The sequence below is a fragment of the Nicotiana sylvestris genome, chromosome 4, assembly GCF_000393655.2.
Source record: "Nicotiana sylvestris chromosome 4, ASM39365v2, whole genome shotgun sequence".
Taxonomy (NCBI): Eukaryota; Viridiplantae; Streptophyta; class Magnoliopsida; order Solanales; family Solanaceae; genus Nicotiana; species Nicotiana sylvestris.
Window position 1 is genome coordinate 113,118,453 of NC_091060.1, and position 18,148 is coordinate 113,136,600.

The 18,148-nt window shown below is 41.1% G+C and overlaps 4 non-coding genes and 2 pseudogenes across 4 annotated transcripts; all 6 read right to left on the minus strand.

The window, feature by feature from the left end:
- Window positions 1-14,178: 14,178 nt before the first annotated feature.
- LOC138890825 (5S ribosomal RNA) lies at window positions 14,179-14,297 on the minus strand. Its single transcript, XR_011407228.1, has one exon. It is a non-coding gene; the product is annotated as a 5S ribosomal RNA (ribosomal RNA).
- A 515-nt stretch (window positions 14,298-14,812) lies between these two features.
- On the minus strand, window positions 14,813-14,929 carry LOC138890852 (5S ribosomal RNA; annotated as a pseudogene).
- A 509-nt stretch (window positions 14,930-15,438) lies between these two features.
- Window positions 15,439-15,557, minus strand: LOC138890837 (5S ribosomal RNA). Its single transcript, XR_011407238.1, has one exon. It is a non-coding gene; the product is annotated as a 5S ribosomal RNA (ribosomal RNA).
- A 478-nt stretch (window positions 15,558-16,035) lies between these two features.
- LOC138890727 (5S ribosomal RNA) lies at window positions 16,036-16,154 on the minus strand. The gene has a single exon (XR_011407129.1). It is a non-coding gene; the product is annotated as a 5S ribosomal RNA (ribosomal RNA).
- A 515-nt stretch (window positions 16,155-16,669) lies between these two features.
- On the minus strand, window positions 16,670-16,787 carry LOC138890875 (5S ribosomal RNA; annotated as a pseudogene).
- A 513-nt stretch (window positions 16,788-17,300) lies between these two features.
- LOC138890752 (5S ribosomal RNA) lies at window positions 17,301-17,419 on the minus strand. The gene has a single exon (XR_011407154.1). It is a non-coding gene; the product is annotated as a 5S ribosomal RNA (ribosomal RNA).
- Between the last annotated feature and the right edge of the window lie 729 nt (window positions 17,420-18,148).

Here is an 18,148-nt window from a genome sequence, read left to right on the forward strand (position 1 = left end):
AGAATCTTGGTGGGTTCTAGATTTGTGTAATAGTTGCTTCAAGCTAAGTGGGAGGGTCCCACTGCCTATGATTGGATTGCATAGTCATCTATTGGCGAGATTTCTTAATTTTAGCATATTGGTAGGCTATTTCAGCTAAGAGAAGAGAGTATAAGTGGTAATTTGAGCAAAGGAATTGTTAAAGGTGTGTTGTGGTTGGCCTTATTGACCCATGTTCAGACTTAGGGGAAGGTTCAGGATTAATGCTTTGTATAGATGCGGGTTTCAAGGAAGGTGATTCGGTTGGGAGCTTCGACGAGAGGGTGTTCATGTGGTAGAAGATTCTTGGAGTCGACTATATTCTGGACCAAATCAGAGTGGGTGGCTCTCAACAACGGTCCTAATGGATCCAAAGATTAAAGTATGGTGTCTAATTGTGACGACACGTAGCGTCGTCTCATGAGTTACCACTCTATTTCCCCCATTTCTGCTTCTTATTACTTTGTCTATCAGTTCTACGAGTAATCGGGTTGGTTGGCTAGGGTTTGGAAAGGTTTTGAGAGGGTTTGAGACACTTAGTCTCTTTTGAGGAAGTTTAAGTTGGAAAAGTCAACCGGATGTTGACGTTTGTGTTAGAGGGATCGGATGTGAGTTATGATGATTCGATTAGCTTCGGGAGGTGATTTGGTACTTAGGAGCGCGATCGTAATGAGTTTTGAAGGTTTGGAGTAGATTTAGGCTGGAATTGGCGAAGTTGATATTTTGGTGATTTCCGGTTGGTATGTGAGATTTTGATATAGGGGTCAGAATGGAATTCTGAGAGTTGCAGTAGTTCCTTTGTATCATTTGTGATGTGTGTCCAAAATTTCAGGTCATTCGGATGTGGTTTGGTTGGGTTTTTTATCAAAAGTGTAATTCAGAAAATTTTGGAATTCTTAGGCTTGAATCTGATGCGAATTTAGTGTTTTGATATTGTTTTGAGCGTTTAGAAGGCTGGAACAAGTTTGAATGAGGTTATGCGATATGTTTGAATGTTTGGTTTAGGTACCAGGGGCCTCGGGTGAGTTTCGGGTGGTCAATCATACCATTTCATGATGTTTAAAATTTGCAGAAAGCAACTGTGTGTTGCAGATGATTTAGACCTTTACGTTCGCGAGTGGGTCCTCGCTTTCGCGAAGGGTCAGTTAATGAAGGCTGGGATTTAAACCTTCGCGTTCGTGAGGAAGGCTAAGCATTCGCGAAGGGCTAGATGTTTTTGCTTCGCGTTCGCGAGAAGGGGAGCGCGTTCGCGTAGAGGAAATTGGTCAGCTAGGTTTGAGAACTAGTTGTTCATTGCATTCGTGAGAGAGGGAGTGTGTTCGCGTAGAGGATTTTTGATCAAAGTCATTATTATGCTTCGCTAACGCGAGTCTTGACCGCGTTCGCGAAGAAGGATTTCAGGCTTGGGCAGAATGTTTAAAAGGTCATCTTGTCCGCGATTTTTGGGGGTTTTTTTCTTCCATTGTTGGTTGTTTTTGGATCTTTATAAAAGGGATTGAAGAGGGATTCAAGGGGAATCACTTGGAGGTAAGATTATTGGACTTAAAACTCGATTCTAATGTGAATTCCACCTAACTAATCACGGAAATTAAGCCAAAAATTGAAGAACTAGGGCTTGGAAATTTAGACCTTTGATTGAGGATTTGAAGGACTATTTAAGGTCGGATTTAAGAACATTTGATATGTATGAACTCGTGGGGAGATAAGGAATTTATTGATGTAAAAATTATCAAATTTCGAGACATGGGCCCGAGGGTTGGGTTTTGGTAATTTCGGGATTTATGTCGTATTTTGATTTTTTTCGCTTAGGCTTCAATCCCATAGCAGATTTTGACATCCTCGTTCTTATTTTGGATATATTCGACGCGAGGGGAGGCCGATTCGAGGGGCAAAGGCATTGCGAGCTAGAGATTGTACCGGTTCGAGGTGAGTAATGATTATAAATGATGCTCTGAGGGTTTGAAACCCCGGACTGTACATCGTAGTGCTATATTGAGGTGATGCACACGCTTGATGACGAGCGTGAGGTCGTGCACTGTTGGGGATTGTGAGTTAGTCCATCTCGAATGACTATTTTACCACGTATTTGACTGAAATCTGTTTGCTATCATCATGATTTGGGTTTAATGCCATATTTGGGCCTTATGCCAAGTATTTGAACTCTTCTGGCATTTTATTGATATTACCTCACTGTTTTAACTTTATACTTGAACTCAGTCATGATATATTTCACTATTTTCGTACTCAGCCATGTTTACTATGTTTTAAATACTTAAATGATCTTTTAAATGATAATTGGGCTAAGAATCACCGTTTTACTGTTGCTCGAGGGGCTTATGAGGATTTTCATTGAGTAAGGCCGAGGGCCTATGTTATGAGGAAACATTTGATACTGATTATGAGGCTGAGGGCCTGAGATATGTAAGCCACGAGGTGGCTTGATTGATATGAGGCCAAGGGCCTAGTGATGATGCCACGAGATGGCTTGATATTATGCTTGGGCCGTAAGGGGCCCCTCCAGGAGTCTGTACACCCCCAGTGAGCACGGGTACCCATTATGATGTGAGATTGAGCCTGAGGGGCGGGTATTGTTCTGAGATGTTGCCCGAGTGGTTGGTACTGTTCTGAGATATTGCCCGAGGGGCGGATTAGTTGACACGGTGCCCGAGGGGTGAACCTTTATGTGCTTATCGTTTTCTTAATTTCCTGTCAACTACCATGCTTAATTGCTGAAAAAGGCTTTTCATAAAGTTAAATTTGAGCTAAAGTATTTTTACCTATCTTTAACTGGTTTACTATTTTAATGGTTTTACTGCTTCATTATAGCATGCTTTTGTGTCTTACGTGGCTTCCTGCTTTCAGTCTTTATTTATGATTATTACTCAATGAGTTGGAGTACTCACTTTACACTCTGCACCCTGTGTGCAGATTCAGGCGTATTTGGTCCCGCTCTTGAGTGCTGATCATTCGGCTCAGGTGGATCCGAGGAGTCTCTAGTAGCTGTTGGCGTTTGTAGCTCAGTGCTCTTCCCTATCTTACTTCTTCATTTTCTTGGTTTTATATATTAAACTCTGTAGTCTGATTTGGAGTATTCCGGATTGTTTAGATGCTCATGACTAGTGACACCCCGATATCGGGCTGTGTTGGGTTATTTTTCACGAATTATGCTATTATTTGTTAACTTTGGATTACCTTATCATGCTTTAGATTTATTTCTTATGGTTTAATTGTTAATAATTGGATATGGGAAGTGTCAGCTGGCATTGTCTTCATGAGAGACGCCATCACGACCGGGTCTGGGTTTAGGGTCGTGACAAGTTGGTATCAGATCCTAGGTTACATAGGTCTCATGAGTCATGAGCAGGTTTAGTCGACTCTTACGGATCGGTACTGAGATGTCTGTATTTATCCTCAAGAAGATGCAGAACCTTTAGGAACAACTTTATATTCTTGAAATTCTTTCCGTGCGAATTTGTTTATCCGAGTACTAAACCTTTGTTGTTCTATTCTCTCACAGATGGTGAGGACACGCACTACCGGTTAGGATGGACGACCACCAGAAGCACCTACTATGGCCACCAGAAGCCGAGGACGCGGTCGTGGTCGTGGTAGGGGCAGAGAAGCTAGGGCGGCACCTGCAGATCCACCAGCTGCCCCAGTTCAGGATCAGGTCCCAATATGAACGCTCCAGCAGCACTAGCTCAGGCACCAATTGTGCCCATTGTGATTTCGGGTCTTCAAAAGGCCTTGGCTCAGATCTTATAAGTTTGCACTGGCCTAGCTCAAGCAGTTTCAGCCACTACAGCCGCAACTACTTCTCAGGCTGGGGGAGGCAATCAAACTCCCATTGCTCACACACCTGAGCAGGTCGTGCAAGGACTTCAGACACCGGGGGCACATCCAGCCCAGCCAATTGCAGTTGCTTAGGACTATGTAGTTCCCGCTATGCCGGAGGATGACTAGCGTAGGTTGGAGAGGTTTGGTAGACTGCAGCCTCCGACCTTCAGTGGTGCAGAGGGCGAGGATGCCTAGGGTTTCTTAGATAAGTGTCAAAGGATGCTTCATACAACGGGTATTCTAGAGACCAGCGAGGTCGCTTTCACTACTTATCAATTTTTTGTAGCTGCCTAGGTTTGTTAGTGTAGCACCCCTTATATGGCAGCAGTTCTCCGTTCTCTTTTTTGGAGAAGTATGTGCCACAGTCCCACAGAGACGGGCTGCATAAGAAGTTTGAGTGGTTGCGTCAAGGAGAGATGACTTGATGCAATATGAGATGAGGTTCTCCGAGTTAGCTCGTTATGCTATTTGGATGGTTCCGATAGATAGATAGAGGATTAGGAGGTTTGTTGATGGCCTCACTTATCAGCCTCGTATTCTCATGACCAGGGATAGGGTGATTGGTGCTACCTTTGAGGAGGTTGTAGACATTGCTCGAGAGATTGAGTCTATTCGTCGCTAGGAGCGCGAGTAGAGGGAGACCAAGAGGCCTCGAGGATCTAATAGTTACAGTGGTACTACTTTGAAAGGTTAGTTTCAGCACGGCACAGGTTATCCATTCAGGCATGCTCAGCCAGCTCGCCCAGGTTATTGTGGGGCGTCATCGGGTCATGATTCTCACAGTTCTCATCAGGGCCAATCATCACTTAGTGCCCTTCCAGCTCAGAGTTTGTCCCGTGTTCCATCAGTTCAGGGCTCTTCTATGCCGAGTGCATCTGCTAGCCACTCCAGTGCGAGAGGTTCCCTTTAGTCCCCTTCTCCAGCACATGGGATTTGTTATGAGTATGGTGAGATAGGTTATATGTGGAGGTAGTGCCCTCGTCGTCTTGTGAGCTCATCTCAACAGAGGGGTCAGTCATCTACTTCAACACCAGTTACTTCACCACTACCTGCCTAGCCAGCTAGAGGTGGAGGTTAGTCAACTAGTGGTCGCCCCAGAGGGGGAGGTCGATCAGGTGGCGATCAGGCCCGTTTCTATGCACTTCCAGGCAGACCTGATGCCATTGCTTTAGATGCTGTTATTATAGGTATTGTTTTAGTCTGCCACAGAGATGCCTCTGTATTATTTGATCCCAGTTCCACCTTTTCGTATGTGTCATCATACTTTGCTCGTTATTTGGGTACGGCCCGTGAGATTTTTGCTTTACGTGTTCATGAATCTACCCCGGTGGGCGATACTATTATTGTAGACCATGTGTACCGGCGTGTGTGGTGACTATTGGGGGGGTTTGGAGACCCATGTGGATCTTTTATTATTGCGTATGGTGGATTTCGATGTCATTTTGGGCATGGATTGGCTATCTCTGTGTCGTGCTATTCTGGACTGCCATGCTAAGACAGTTACATTGGCTATAGCGGGTGTTCCACGGATCGAGTGGCGAGGTGTGACTGATTATGTTCCTAGTAGAGTGATCTTATTCTTGAAAGCCCAACATATGGTTGGTAAGGGTTTTCCTTCGTATCTATCCTTTGTGAGAGATGTCGGTGCTAAGACTCCCAGTATTGATTCTGTTTCAGTTATGAGCAATTTTCCTAATATGTTTCCTGCAGACCTGTCGGGCATGCCACTAGATAGGGATATTGATTTTGGTATTGACCTGGTGTCGGGCACTCAGTCCATTTCTATTTAGCTATATCGTATGGCACCAGTAAAGTTGAAGGAATTAAAGGATCAGCTTTAGGAACTCCTTGATAAAGGGTTCATTCAGCCTAGTGTGTCACCTTGGGGTACACCGGTTCTATTTGTGAAGAATAATAATGGAACTATGAGGATGTGCATTTATTATAGGCAATTGAACAATGTAACAATTAAGAACAAGTATCCTTTGCCTCGCATTGATGATTTATTGGACCAGCTTCAGGGAGCGAGAGTGTTCTCCAAGATTGATCTCCGTTCAGGTTATCACAAGTTAAAGATCAGGGACTCGAATATTCTTAAGAGAGCTTTCAGGACCCGGTATGGTCATTATGAGTTCTTGGTAATGTCTTTTGGGTTAGCCAATGCCCCATCAGCGTTTATGTATTTGATGAACAGTGTGTTCCGGCCTTATCTTGACTCGTTTGTCATAGTCTTCATTGATAATATTTTGGTATATTCGTGTAGTCAGGAAAAGCATGCAGAGCATTTGAGAGTTGTGTTGCAGAGATTGAGAAAGAGAAGCTTTATACAAAATTCTCCAAATGTGAATTTTGGCTCAGTTTAGTGGCTTTCTTGGGGCATGTGGTGTCCAACGAGAATATACAGGTTTATCCGAAGAAGATAAAGGCAGTTTAGAGTTGGCCCAGACCGTCTTCAGCCATAGAGATTTGTAGTTTTATTGGTTTGGCGGGTTATTATCACCGGTTTGTTCAGGGATTCTCATCTATCTCATCGCCCTTGACCAAGTTAACTCAGAAGGTTGCTTCATTTGTGTGGTCGGACGAGTGTGAGAAGATCTTTTAGAAGCTCAAGATAGCTTTGATCACAGCTCTAGTATTAGTTTTACCATCAGCTTCAGGTTCATATACCGTGTATTGTGATGCTTCGAGAGTTGGTATTGGTTGTGTATTGATGTAAGAGGGTAGAGTTATTGCTTATGATTCTCGTCAACTGAAGCCCCATGAGAAGAACTACCCCGTTCATGATTTGGAGTTGGCTGCCATAATTCACGCGTTGAAGATTTGGAGGCATTACTTGTATGGTGTGTCTTGTGAGGTGTTTACTGATCATCGTAGCCTCCAGCACTTGTTCAAGAAGAAAGATCTTAATTTAAGGAAATGGAGATGGTTGGAGTTCCTAAAGGATTATGATATTACTATATTGTACCATCTGGGGAAGGCCAATGTGGTGGCCGATGCATTTAGCCGAAAGGCGGAGAGTATGGGGAGTTTGGCATATATTCCAGTTGGGGAGAGACCTCTTACAGTTGATGTTCAGGCCTTGGCCAATCGGTTCGTGAGGTTAGACATTTCGGAGCCCAGTCGGTTATTGGCTTGTGTGGTTTCTCGGTCTTCTTTATATGATCGCATCAGAGAGCGCCAGTATGATGATCCGCATTTGCTTGTCCTTAAGTATAGAGTTCAGCACGATGATGCCAGAGATGTGACCATTGGTGATGATGGGGTGTTGTGGATGTTGGGCCGGATTTGTGTGCCCAATGTGGATGGGCTTCGGGAGTTGATTCTGGTAGAGGCCTATAGCTCACGATATTCCATTCATCTGGGTTCTGCGAAGATGTATCAGGATTCCAGACAACAATATTATTGGAGGAGAATGAGTAAAGACATTGTGGGATTTGTAGCTCGGTATCTCAATTGTCAGCAGGTGAAATATGAGCATCAGAGACCAGGTGTCTTGCTTTAGCGAATACATATTCCAGAGTGGAAGTGGGAGAGGATCACTATGGTTTTTGTATTTGGACTTCCACGGGCTTTGAGGAAGTTCGATGCTATTTGGGTGATTATGGATTGGCTGACCAAGTCCGCGCACTTCATTCCTGTGTCTACTACCTATTTTCCAGAGCGGTTGGCAGAGATCTATATCTGGAAGATTGTTCGTTTGCATGGTGTCCAAGTTTCTATAATTTCAGATAGGGGAACTCAGTTTACATTGCAGTTTTGGAGGTCTGTGCAGCGAGAGTTGGGTACTCAGATTGAGTTGAGCACAACTTTTCACCCTCAGACGGACGGGCAGCCCGAGCGCACTATTTAGATATTGGAGGACATGTTGCGTGCTTGTGTCATTAATTTTGGAAGGTCATGGGATCTATTTCTACTGCTTGCAGAGTTTGCTTATAACAACAACTACCAGTCGAGTATTCAGATGGCTCTATATAAGGCTTTGTATGGGAGGCGTTATAGGTCTCCAGTTGGTTGATTCGAGCCCGGTGAGGCTATGCTATTGGGGACAGACTTGGTGCATGATGCTTTAGAAATGGTGAAGGTGATTCAGGAGAGGCTTCGTACCGCGCAGTCGAGGTAAAAGAGTTATGCCGATAGGAAGGTTCGGGATGTGTCCTACATAGTTGGTGAGAAGGTTTTGTTGAAGGTTTCTCCCATGAAGGGTTTTATGAGATTTGGGAAGAAAGGGAAATTGAGTCCTCGATTCATTAGGCCTTTTGAGGTGCTTTGGAGGATTGGGGAGGTGGCTTATGAGCTTGCTTTGCTACCCATCTTATCGAGTGTGCATCGAGTATTTCATGCTTCTATGCTCCGGAAGTATATTGGATTTCAGCATGGTTCAGTTGGATGATGATTTGACTTATGACGTGGAGCGAGTAGCTATTTTGGGTCGTCAGGTTCAAAAGTTAAGGTCAAAGGATATAGCTTTAGTTAAAGTGCAGTGGAGAGGTCAGCCCATGTAGGAGGCCGAGCTGGAGATGCGAAGCAGATATCCTCACCTGTTTGAGGCTTCGGGTATATTTCTTGACTCGTTCGAGGATGAACGTTTGTTTAAGTTGGGGAGGATGTGACGACCCGGCCAGTCATCTCATGAGTTACCGCTCCATTGCCCCCATTTCTGCTACTTATTGCTTTGTGTATCGGTTCTATGAGTGATCGGGTTGGTTGGCTCGGGTTTGGAAAGGTTTTGAGAGGGTTTGAGACACTTAGTCTCTTTTAAGGAAGCTTAAGTTGGAAAAGTCAACCGGATGTTGACTTATGTTTTAGAGGGGTCGGATGTGAATTTCGATGATTCGGATAGCTTTGGGAGTTGATTTGGGACTTAGGAGAGCGATCGGAATGAGTTTTGGAGGTTCGGAGTAGATTTAGGCTTGAACTGGCGAAGTTGATATTTTGGAAATTTCTGGTTGGTAGGCTGATATAGGGGTCAGAATAGAATTCTGAGAGTTGCAGTAGTTCCATTGTGTTATTTGGGATGTGTGTGCAAAATTTTAGGTCATTCGGACGTGGTTTGGTTGGGTTTTTTTCAAAAGCATAATTTAGAAGATTTTGGAATTCTTAGGCTTGAATTCGATGCGAATTTGGTGCTTCGGTGTTGTTTTTAGCGTTCCAAAGGTTGTAACAAGTTTGAATGAGGTTATTGGATATGTTAGCATGTTTTGTTGAGGTCCCGAAGGCCTCGGGTGAGTTTCGGGTGTTCAATCTGACCATTTCATGATGTTTAAAATTTGCAGAAAACTATTGTGTGTTGCAGAAGATTTAGACCTTCGCGTTCGCGAGTGGGTCCTCACGTTCGAGAAGTGTCAATTGATGAAGGCTGGGATTTAAGCCTTCGCGTTCGCGAGGAAGGCTACGCATTTGCGAAGGGCTGGATGTTTGTGCTTTGTGTTCGCGAGAAGGGGAGCGTGTTCGCGTAAAGGCCAGCTGGGTTTGAGGTCGAGTTGTTCATCGCGTTCGCAAGAGAGGGAGTGCATTTGCGAAGAGTAAGTATGATGAACCATCGCATTCGCGATGGGCATGTCGCGTTCGCATAGAGGATTTTGGTTAAAGTCATTATTATGCTTCGCGAACGCGAGGCGTTGACCGCGTTCGCGAAGAAGGATTTCTGGCCTGGGCAAAAGGTTTAAAAGGTCATCTTGTCCTCTATTTTGGGGATTATTTCTTCCATTGTTGGTCGTTTAGGAGCTTTTTGAAGAGGATTGAATAGGGATTCAAGGGGAATCACTTGGAGGTAATATTCTTGGACTTAAAACTCGATTCTAATGTGAATTCCACCTAAATAATCACGGAAATTAAGCCAAAAATTGAAGAACTAGGGCTTGGAAATTTAGACCTTTGATTGAGGATTTGAAGGACCATTTGAGGTCGGATTTTAGAACTTTTGATATGTATGAACTTGTGGGAAGATAAGGAATTTATTGATGTAAAAATTATCAAATTTCGAGACATGGGCCCGGGGTCGGGTTTTGGTAATTTCGGGATTTGTGTCATATTTTGATTATTTTCGCTTGGGCATCATTCCCTTAGCATATTTTGACGTCCTCGTTCTGATTTTAGATAGATTCGACGCGAATGGAGGCTGATTCGAGGGGCAAAGGCATCGCGAGCTAGAGATTTGACCGGTTCGAGGTGAGTAATGATTGTAAATAATGCTTTGAGGGTTTGAAACCCCGGACTGCACATCGTAGTTCTATATTGAGGTGATGCATATGCTTGATGACGAGCGTGAGGTCGTCCACTGTTGGGGATTGTGAGTTAGTCTGTCCCGGATCACTATTTTACCGCGTATTTGACTGAAATCTGTTTGCTATCATCATGATTTGGGTTGAATGCCATATATTTCACTATTTTCGTACTCAACCATGTTTACTATGTTTTAAATACTTAAATGATCTTTTAAATGATAATTGGGGTGAGAATCACTGTTTTACTGTTGCCCGAGGGGCTTGTGAGGATTTTGACTGAGTAAGGCCGAGGGCCTATGTTTTGAGGAAACATTTGATACTGATTATGAGGTTGCGGGCCTGAGATATGTACGCCACGATGTGGCTTGATTGATATGAGGCCGAGGGCCTAGTGATGATGCCACGAGATGGCTTGATATTACGCTTGGGCTATAAGGCCCCCCTCCATAAGTCTGTACACCCCCAGTGAGCGCGGGTACCCATTGTGATGTGTGATTGATCCCAAGGGGCTGGTATTGTTCTGAGATGTTGCCCGAGGGGCTAGTACTGTTCTGAGATGTTGCCCGAGGGGCTTATTTATTGACACGGTGCCCGAGGGGCGAACCTTTATGTGTTTATCTTTTTCTTAATTTTCTGTCAATTACCATGCTTAATTGTTGAAAAAGGCTTTTCATAAAGTTAAATTTGAGTTAAACGACTTTTACCTATCTTTCACTAGTTTATTATTTTAATGGTTTTACTGCTTCATTAGAGCATGCTTTTGTGCCTTACGTGGCTTCCTACTTTCAGTATTTATTTATGATTATTACTCACTGAGTTGGAGTACTCACTTTACTCTTTGCACCCTGTGTGCAGATTCAGGAGTATCTGGTCCCGCTCCCGAGTGCTGATCAATCTGGCTCAGGCGGATCCGAGGAGTCTCTAGGTAGATGTTGGCGTTCGCAGCTAATAGCTCTTCCCTATCTTACTTCTTCATGTTCTTGGTCTTCTGTATTAAACTCTATAGACTAAGTTGGAATATTTCAGATTGTTTAGATGCTCATGACTAGTGACACCCCGTTATAGGGTTTTGTTGGGTTATTTTCCGTGAATTATGCTATTATCTGTTAACTTTGGATTATCTTATCATGCTTTAGATTTATTTCTTATGGTTTAACTATTAATCATTACATATGGGATGTGTCGGTTGGCCTTGTCTTCACGAGAGGTGCCATCACGATCGGTTCCGGGTTTAGGGTTGTGCCACTAATGATTTCGAGCCTATAAGTATGGTTAAGAATCAAGCTTTTGTAGCAGCTTAAGAGACTCAGAATGTTCTATGATGTTTTTGACTTGCAGTGTAGTATTGGGAGGAAAAAGAGAAAAAAACTTTGGATTTGTAAGGTAGTTATCAGAACGGGTGTATCAGTTTAAGATGCAAATGTGCGTGCAAGGGGTGTGTGAAATGATTCATAGGTTTGGAGACAGGGTGGTCTCGTGGAATGGGGTCACTCAAGGTGAGTGCGATTCAGGTTGGTGATGTAAGGAATGGAGATATTATTATCTCTAATTCAAGTTAAGGATGAATTAGGGGAGATCAAAGGGTGGGATTTGGGGATCAAAACGGTGTCGTTTGGGATTGTATGGGGACTGGACCAGGCTGGGGGTGGATCTGGGCTAGTTTTTGGACGGGTATTGGTATAGAAACAATTGGGCTTGGGAAAAATTATGAATTTGGCCCAAAAATTTGAGTCTTTTCCATTTCTTTCATTTTCTTCCAATTTCAAACCTCTTTTTCTTTTTGAAAATTAAAAATAAAGCCTAAATTAATCCCTATACCAAAATAACCTGCCAAATTAAATTAGTTAACCCTAAATAGTAATTACCACAACTATTTAAAACCAAATTAAAAGAAAAACTAACAAAATTCTAAGCTCAAAAATTCAAAATGCCAAAATAAGTTATTTTTTGTGATTTTTCCCTTTTTGTAAAACAGTAACTTACTAATTGATATAAAAATGTAAAATTAAATCCTAGATGCAAATGCAATGTATTATATTTTTTGTATTTTTTATGAATTAAACAAAATTAAACATGCACGCAAAGAATGCAAAATAATTAGAAAAATTCTACAATAATTCCTAAAATAACAAATAATTAAAAGGAAAACCTAAATTTTGAAATTATGTAGGAGTAATTCATGTGAGGCAAAAATCACGTGCTCACAATCCCGGCAAGGGAATAAGCTATAACCAATCTGGTTTCAACAGTTATTTCACAAAATAAATCTCAACTTGAGCCAATACTCAACAATGATCGATTACCAAGAAACTTTTATAAGTCTTGTTCAACATTGATAATCATCAATTTAAGCATGGACGGTACATATTAGAGTCACAACAATCATGGTATAAGACTCACGGGCAGGCTTGACACCAATGTATAGATACTCGTCACCACACCTATATGTCGTACTCAACACTAACACGTAGCAAATAAGACCACAACTCCTATTCCCTCAAGCTAAGGTTAGACCAAACACTTACCTCAATTCCAAGGACAAAATCAAGCCTCAATTACCGCTTTACCTCTCAGTTCCACTTCCAATCTGCTTGTATCTAGTCATAATTTACTTAATAACATCAATAAATGCAAAATAAACCAATTCTAATGCATGAATATAGATTTCTCTATGTTTTTCCCAAAAGTCAAAAATCGACCCTGGGCCCGCTTGGTCAAAACTCGAAGTTCGAACCAAAACCCGATTGCCCAATCACCCACAAACTCAAATATTCAATTGGTTTAGAAATCTGACCTCAAATTAAAGGTCCAAATCCCCAAAAATTGAAAATCCTAATTCCTACCCAAAAACACCCAATTTTCCATAAAATATCCTTGATTTTGAAGTGAAATAATGTAAAAAGATGAATTAGATTGAAGAAGATGAGTTAGAAATCACTTACCTATGATTTGGAGAAGTTTGGATCTTTGAAAAATCCCCTAGGGATGTTTAGGGTTTGAGAAAATTGCAAAATGATGAAAATCCCATCTGAAATCCCACTTAATAGGTCGCAGTTATCGCAATTGCGATCAGGGGTCTACAATTGCGAACTCTTTAAAATATTGTTGTCTTAGCCTTTGCTATGAAAATTTCGCATTTGTGACAGAAGGGCCTTCCGGCCAGATGTTCGTAATTACGATGGTGGCCTGCCCAGGCCTGGTTCGCATTTTCGACATAATTGTCGCATTTCCCAGGCCTGCTCACATCGCAATTGCGAAGCCTGATCTCGCAATTGCGAGGTCAGACGCCTATGCAAAAATACCTTATGCACAACTGAGTTTCCTAAGTACTAATCACTTTGTGGCCTATCCAAAACTCACTCGAGCCTACAGAGCTCTAAACCAAACATGCACGCAAGTCTAAAATTATCATACGAACTTGCTCGTGCAATCAATCATCAAAATAACATCAACAACGACGAATTTGACCTCAAATTCATAAGATAGTTCAAATTTTCCATTTTCTCAACCTAAGGTCCGATTTATATCAAATCAACTCTGAGTCTTACCAAATTTCACAGATTCAACATAAATATTATTTAAAACTCGTACCGGGCCTCGGAACCAAAATACCATCCTGGTACCATCAAGATAACACACCATTTCACTTCCAAAAGTCTTTATATTTTCAAGCAACTAATTTTCTTTAAAAAAAAATTTCTCGGGTTAGGGACCTCGGAATTTGATTTCGGGCATACGCCCAAGTTCCATATTTCCTACGGACCCTACGGGACCGTTACATCAGGGGTCCGGGTCCGGGTCCGGGTCCGTTTACCAAAAATATTGACCGAAGTCAACTTTAATCAATTTTAAAGGGTAAATTCAATATTTCTTTTAAATTTCACATAAAAGTTTTCCGGAAATGCGCCTGGACTCCGCACGTAAATTGAGGTGAGACAAAACGAGATTTTTAAGGCCTCGGAACACAGATTTGATTTCTAAAATAAGAGATGACCTTTTTGGTCATCACACGTTTACATTGCTTAAAACTCATTTATGAATTTATTATATATACCGTCGATATATTAAAATAAGTAAGATATAAATTTTTCCAAAAAGAGGGATGCAACACGAGGACTTCCCAGGGGGTCACCCATCCTAGTACTATTCTCGCCCAAACACGCTTAACTTTGGAGTTATAATAGGATTCGGTGCGTTAGTGTCAGTATGGTCACATCCGACATTCCTTGCACTTTTAATTCCCTTATTACCTTTCCTCCTCCTGCATTATGTCCCAATGTGTAAAACCTTAAAACGACGTACATTTACGCTCATTTATCCGTTTTACACGATTCCTCTTTTAATCTTATGTAGTTTTTTCGGGCAATAGTGTTGACCAATAACAACAAACCGCGTCCGATGATAATATCATAATTAGAGAGCCGGCATGCCTATCACACTAGGCCGCATGGAACGACATCATCGCAACTAGACATCTTACAGATGCCGTGTTCGAGGCCAAGGCGTAGTGACATCTCAAGTGCAACAGAGTTAAGCCCGTATGGTCGTGATTTACAATATCTACCTTTTAAATAGTTTCCTAATTTTTATTTTTCCCTAATTATTTTCTTTTAAAAAAATTTATTATTTCATGTAAAAAAACATCGTTTACATTGCAAAAAACTCATTTATGAATTTATTATATCTATCGTCGATATATTAAAAGAAGTAAGTTATAAATTTTGCCAAAAAGAGGGATGCAACACGAGGACTTTCCAAGGTTCACCATCTTAGTACTACTCTCGACCAAGCACGCTTAACTTCGGAGTTCTGATGGGATCCGGTGCATTAGTGCTTGTATGATCGCATTTGATATTCCTTGCACTCTAAATTCCCTTATTACCTTTCCTCCTTCCGTTTTAGGTCCCAAAGTATAAAACCTTAAAACAACGTACATTTACGCTCATTTATCCGTTTTACGCGATTCCTCTTTTAAACTTACGTTTTTTTACGGACAAAAGCACTGACCAATAACAACAAACCGCACTTGACGATAATATCACAATAAGAGGGCCTGTCATGCCTATCACACTAGGCCGCATGGAATGACGACATCGCAACTAGATGTCTTACGGATGCCGCCTTCGAGGACAAGGCATAGTGACATATCGAGTGAAACGGTGCTAAGCCCGTAAGGTCATGATTTACAATATCTATTTTTAAATATTTACCTTATTTTTATTTTAACATAATTATTTTATTTTAAAATAATTATTATTTCATTTAAAAAAATATCATTTTCATTGCTTATACTCATTTATGAATTTATTATATCTATCGTTAATATATTAAAATAAGTAAAATAAATTTTGCCAAAAGAGGGATGCAACACGGGGACTTCTCATGGGGTCACCCATCCTAGTACTACTCTCGACCAAGAACTCTTACCTTTGGAGTTCTGATGTGATTCAGTGCGTTAGTGTTGGTATGATCACATCCGACATTCCTTGCACTCTAAATTCCCTTATTACCTTTCCTCCTTTCGTTTTAGGTCCCAAAGTGTAAAACCTTAAATGACGTACATTTGCACTCATTTATCAATTTTACGCGATCCCTCTTTTGATCTTATGTATTACCCGATGATAATATCAAAATTAGAGGGCACGGCATGCCTATCACACTGGGACGCATGGAACGAAGACATCACAACTAGACGTCTTATGGATGCTGCCTTCGAGGCCAAGGCGTAGTGACATGTCAAGTGCAATGGTGTTAAGCCCGTAATTTCGTGAATTACAATATCTACTTTTTGAATATTTTCCTTATCTTTATTTCTCCCTAATTATTTTCTTTTAAAAAAAATTATTATTTCATGTAAAAGAAGACATTGTTTACATTGCTTAAAACTCATTTATAAATTTATTATATCTACCATCGATATATTAAAAGAAGTAATATATAAATTTTTCCAAAGAGAGGGATGCAACACGAGGACTTCCCAGGGGGTCACCCATCCTAGTACTACTCTCATCCAAGCACGCTTCACTTCAGAGTTCTGATGGGATCCGGTGCGTTAGTGCTAGTATGATCGCATCCTACATTCCTTGCACTCTAAATTCCCTTATTATCTTTCCTCCTTCCGCTTTAGGTCCCAAAGTTTAAAACCTTAAAACAGCGTACGTTTACGCTCATTTATCTGTTTTACGCGATTCCTCTTTTGATCTTATGTATTTTTCATGGGCAAAAGCATTGACCAATAACAAAAACTGTGCTCGACGATAATATCATAATTAGAGGGCCCGGTATGCCTATCACACTAGGCCGCATGGAACGACGACATCGCAACTAGACGTCTTACGGATGCGGACTTCGAGGCCAAGGCATAATTACATGTAAAGTGCAACGTTGTTAAGCATGTAAGGTCGTAATTTACAATATCTACCTTTTAAATGTTTTCCTTATTTTTATTTTTCCGTAATTATTCTCTTTTAAAAAACATATTATTTGATTTAAAAAAAAGACATCGTTTACATATCTTAAAACTCATTTATGAATTTATTATATCTACCGTTGATATATAAAAGAAGTAAGATATAAATTTTGCCAAAAGAGGGATGCAACACGAGGACTTCCCAGGGTGTCACCCGTACTAGTACTACTCTCATCCAAGCGCGTTTAACTTCAGAGTTCTGATGGGATCCGGTGAGTTTTATTGGTATGATCGCATCCGACATTCGTTGCACTCAAAATTTCCTTATTACCTTTCCTCCTTCCGTTTTAGGTCCCAAAGTATAAAACCTTAAAACGACGTACATTTACGCTCATTTATCTGTTTTACGAGATTCCTCTTTTGATCTTATGTAGTTTTTGCGGGCAAAAGCGTTGACGAATAACAACAAGCCGCGCTCGACAATAAGATCACAATTAGAGGGCCTGGCATGCCAATCACACTAGGCCGCATGGAATGACGATATCGCAACTAGACATCTTACGGATGCCGCCTTCAAGGCCAAGGCGTAGTGACATGTCAAGTGCAACATTGTTAAGCCCGTAAGGTCATGATTTACAATACCTAACTTTTAAGTATTTTCCTTATTTTTTTCCCCTAATTATTTTCTTTTTAAAAAATTATTATTTCATGTAAAAAAAACATCGTTTACATTGCTTAAAACTCATTTATGAATTTATTATATCTACCGCCGATATATTAAAAGATGAAAGATATAAATTTTGCCAAAAAGAGGGATGCAACACGAGGAATTCCTAGAGGGTCACCCATCCTAGTACTACTCTCGCCCAAGCACCATTCACTTCGGAGTTCTGATGGGATCCGGTGCGTTAGTGTTGATATGATCGCATCCAACATTCCTTGCACTCTAAATTCCTTTATTACCTTTCCTCCTCCAGCTTTAGGTCACATAGTGTAAAACCTTAAAACGTCGTACATTTACGCTCATTTATCCGTTTTGCGCGATTCCTCTTTCAAACTTACGTATTTTTTGCGGACAAAAGCGCTGACAAATAACAACAAGCCGCGCTCGATGATAATATCACAATTAGAGGGTCCAACATGCCTATCACACTAGGCCGCATGGAATGATGACATCGCAACTAGACGTCATATGAATGCTGCCTTCGAGGCCAAGGCGTAGTGATATGTCAAGTGCAACGATGTTAAGCCCGTAAGGTCGTGATCTACAATATCTACCTTTAAATATTTTCCTCATTTTTTCCCTAATTAGTTTCTTTTAAAAAAATTACTATTTCATGTAAAAAAACATTGTTTATATTACTTAAAACTCATTGATGAATTATTATATCTACCGTTGATATATTAAAATTTAATGACCCGACCGATAGTTTTGAGCTCTAGTGTGTCGTTCGGTAGTTTGAGGCCATGAGAAGCTTCACTTTATGTAGTATGAATTGTACGCATGGTCGGAATTGAATTATGGGACGTTCGGAGTTGATTTGGAAAGAGAATTCTCATTTCGGAAGCTTTATGTTGTAAGAATAGACTAAGATTTGATTTTTGAGTAAACGACCTCGGAATCGGGATTTGCACATTCCCGCAGATTTGTATGGTGATT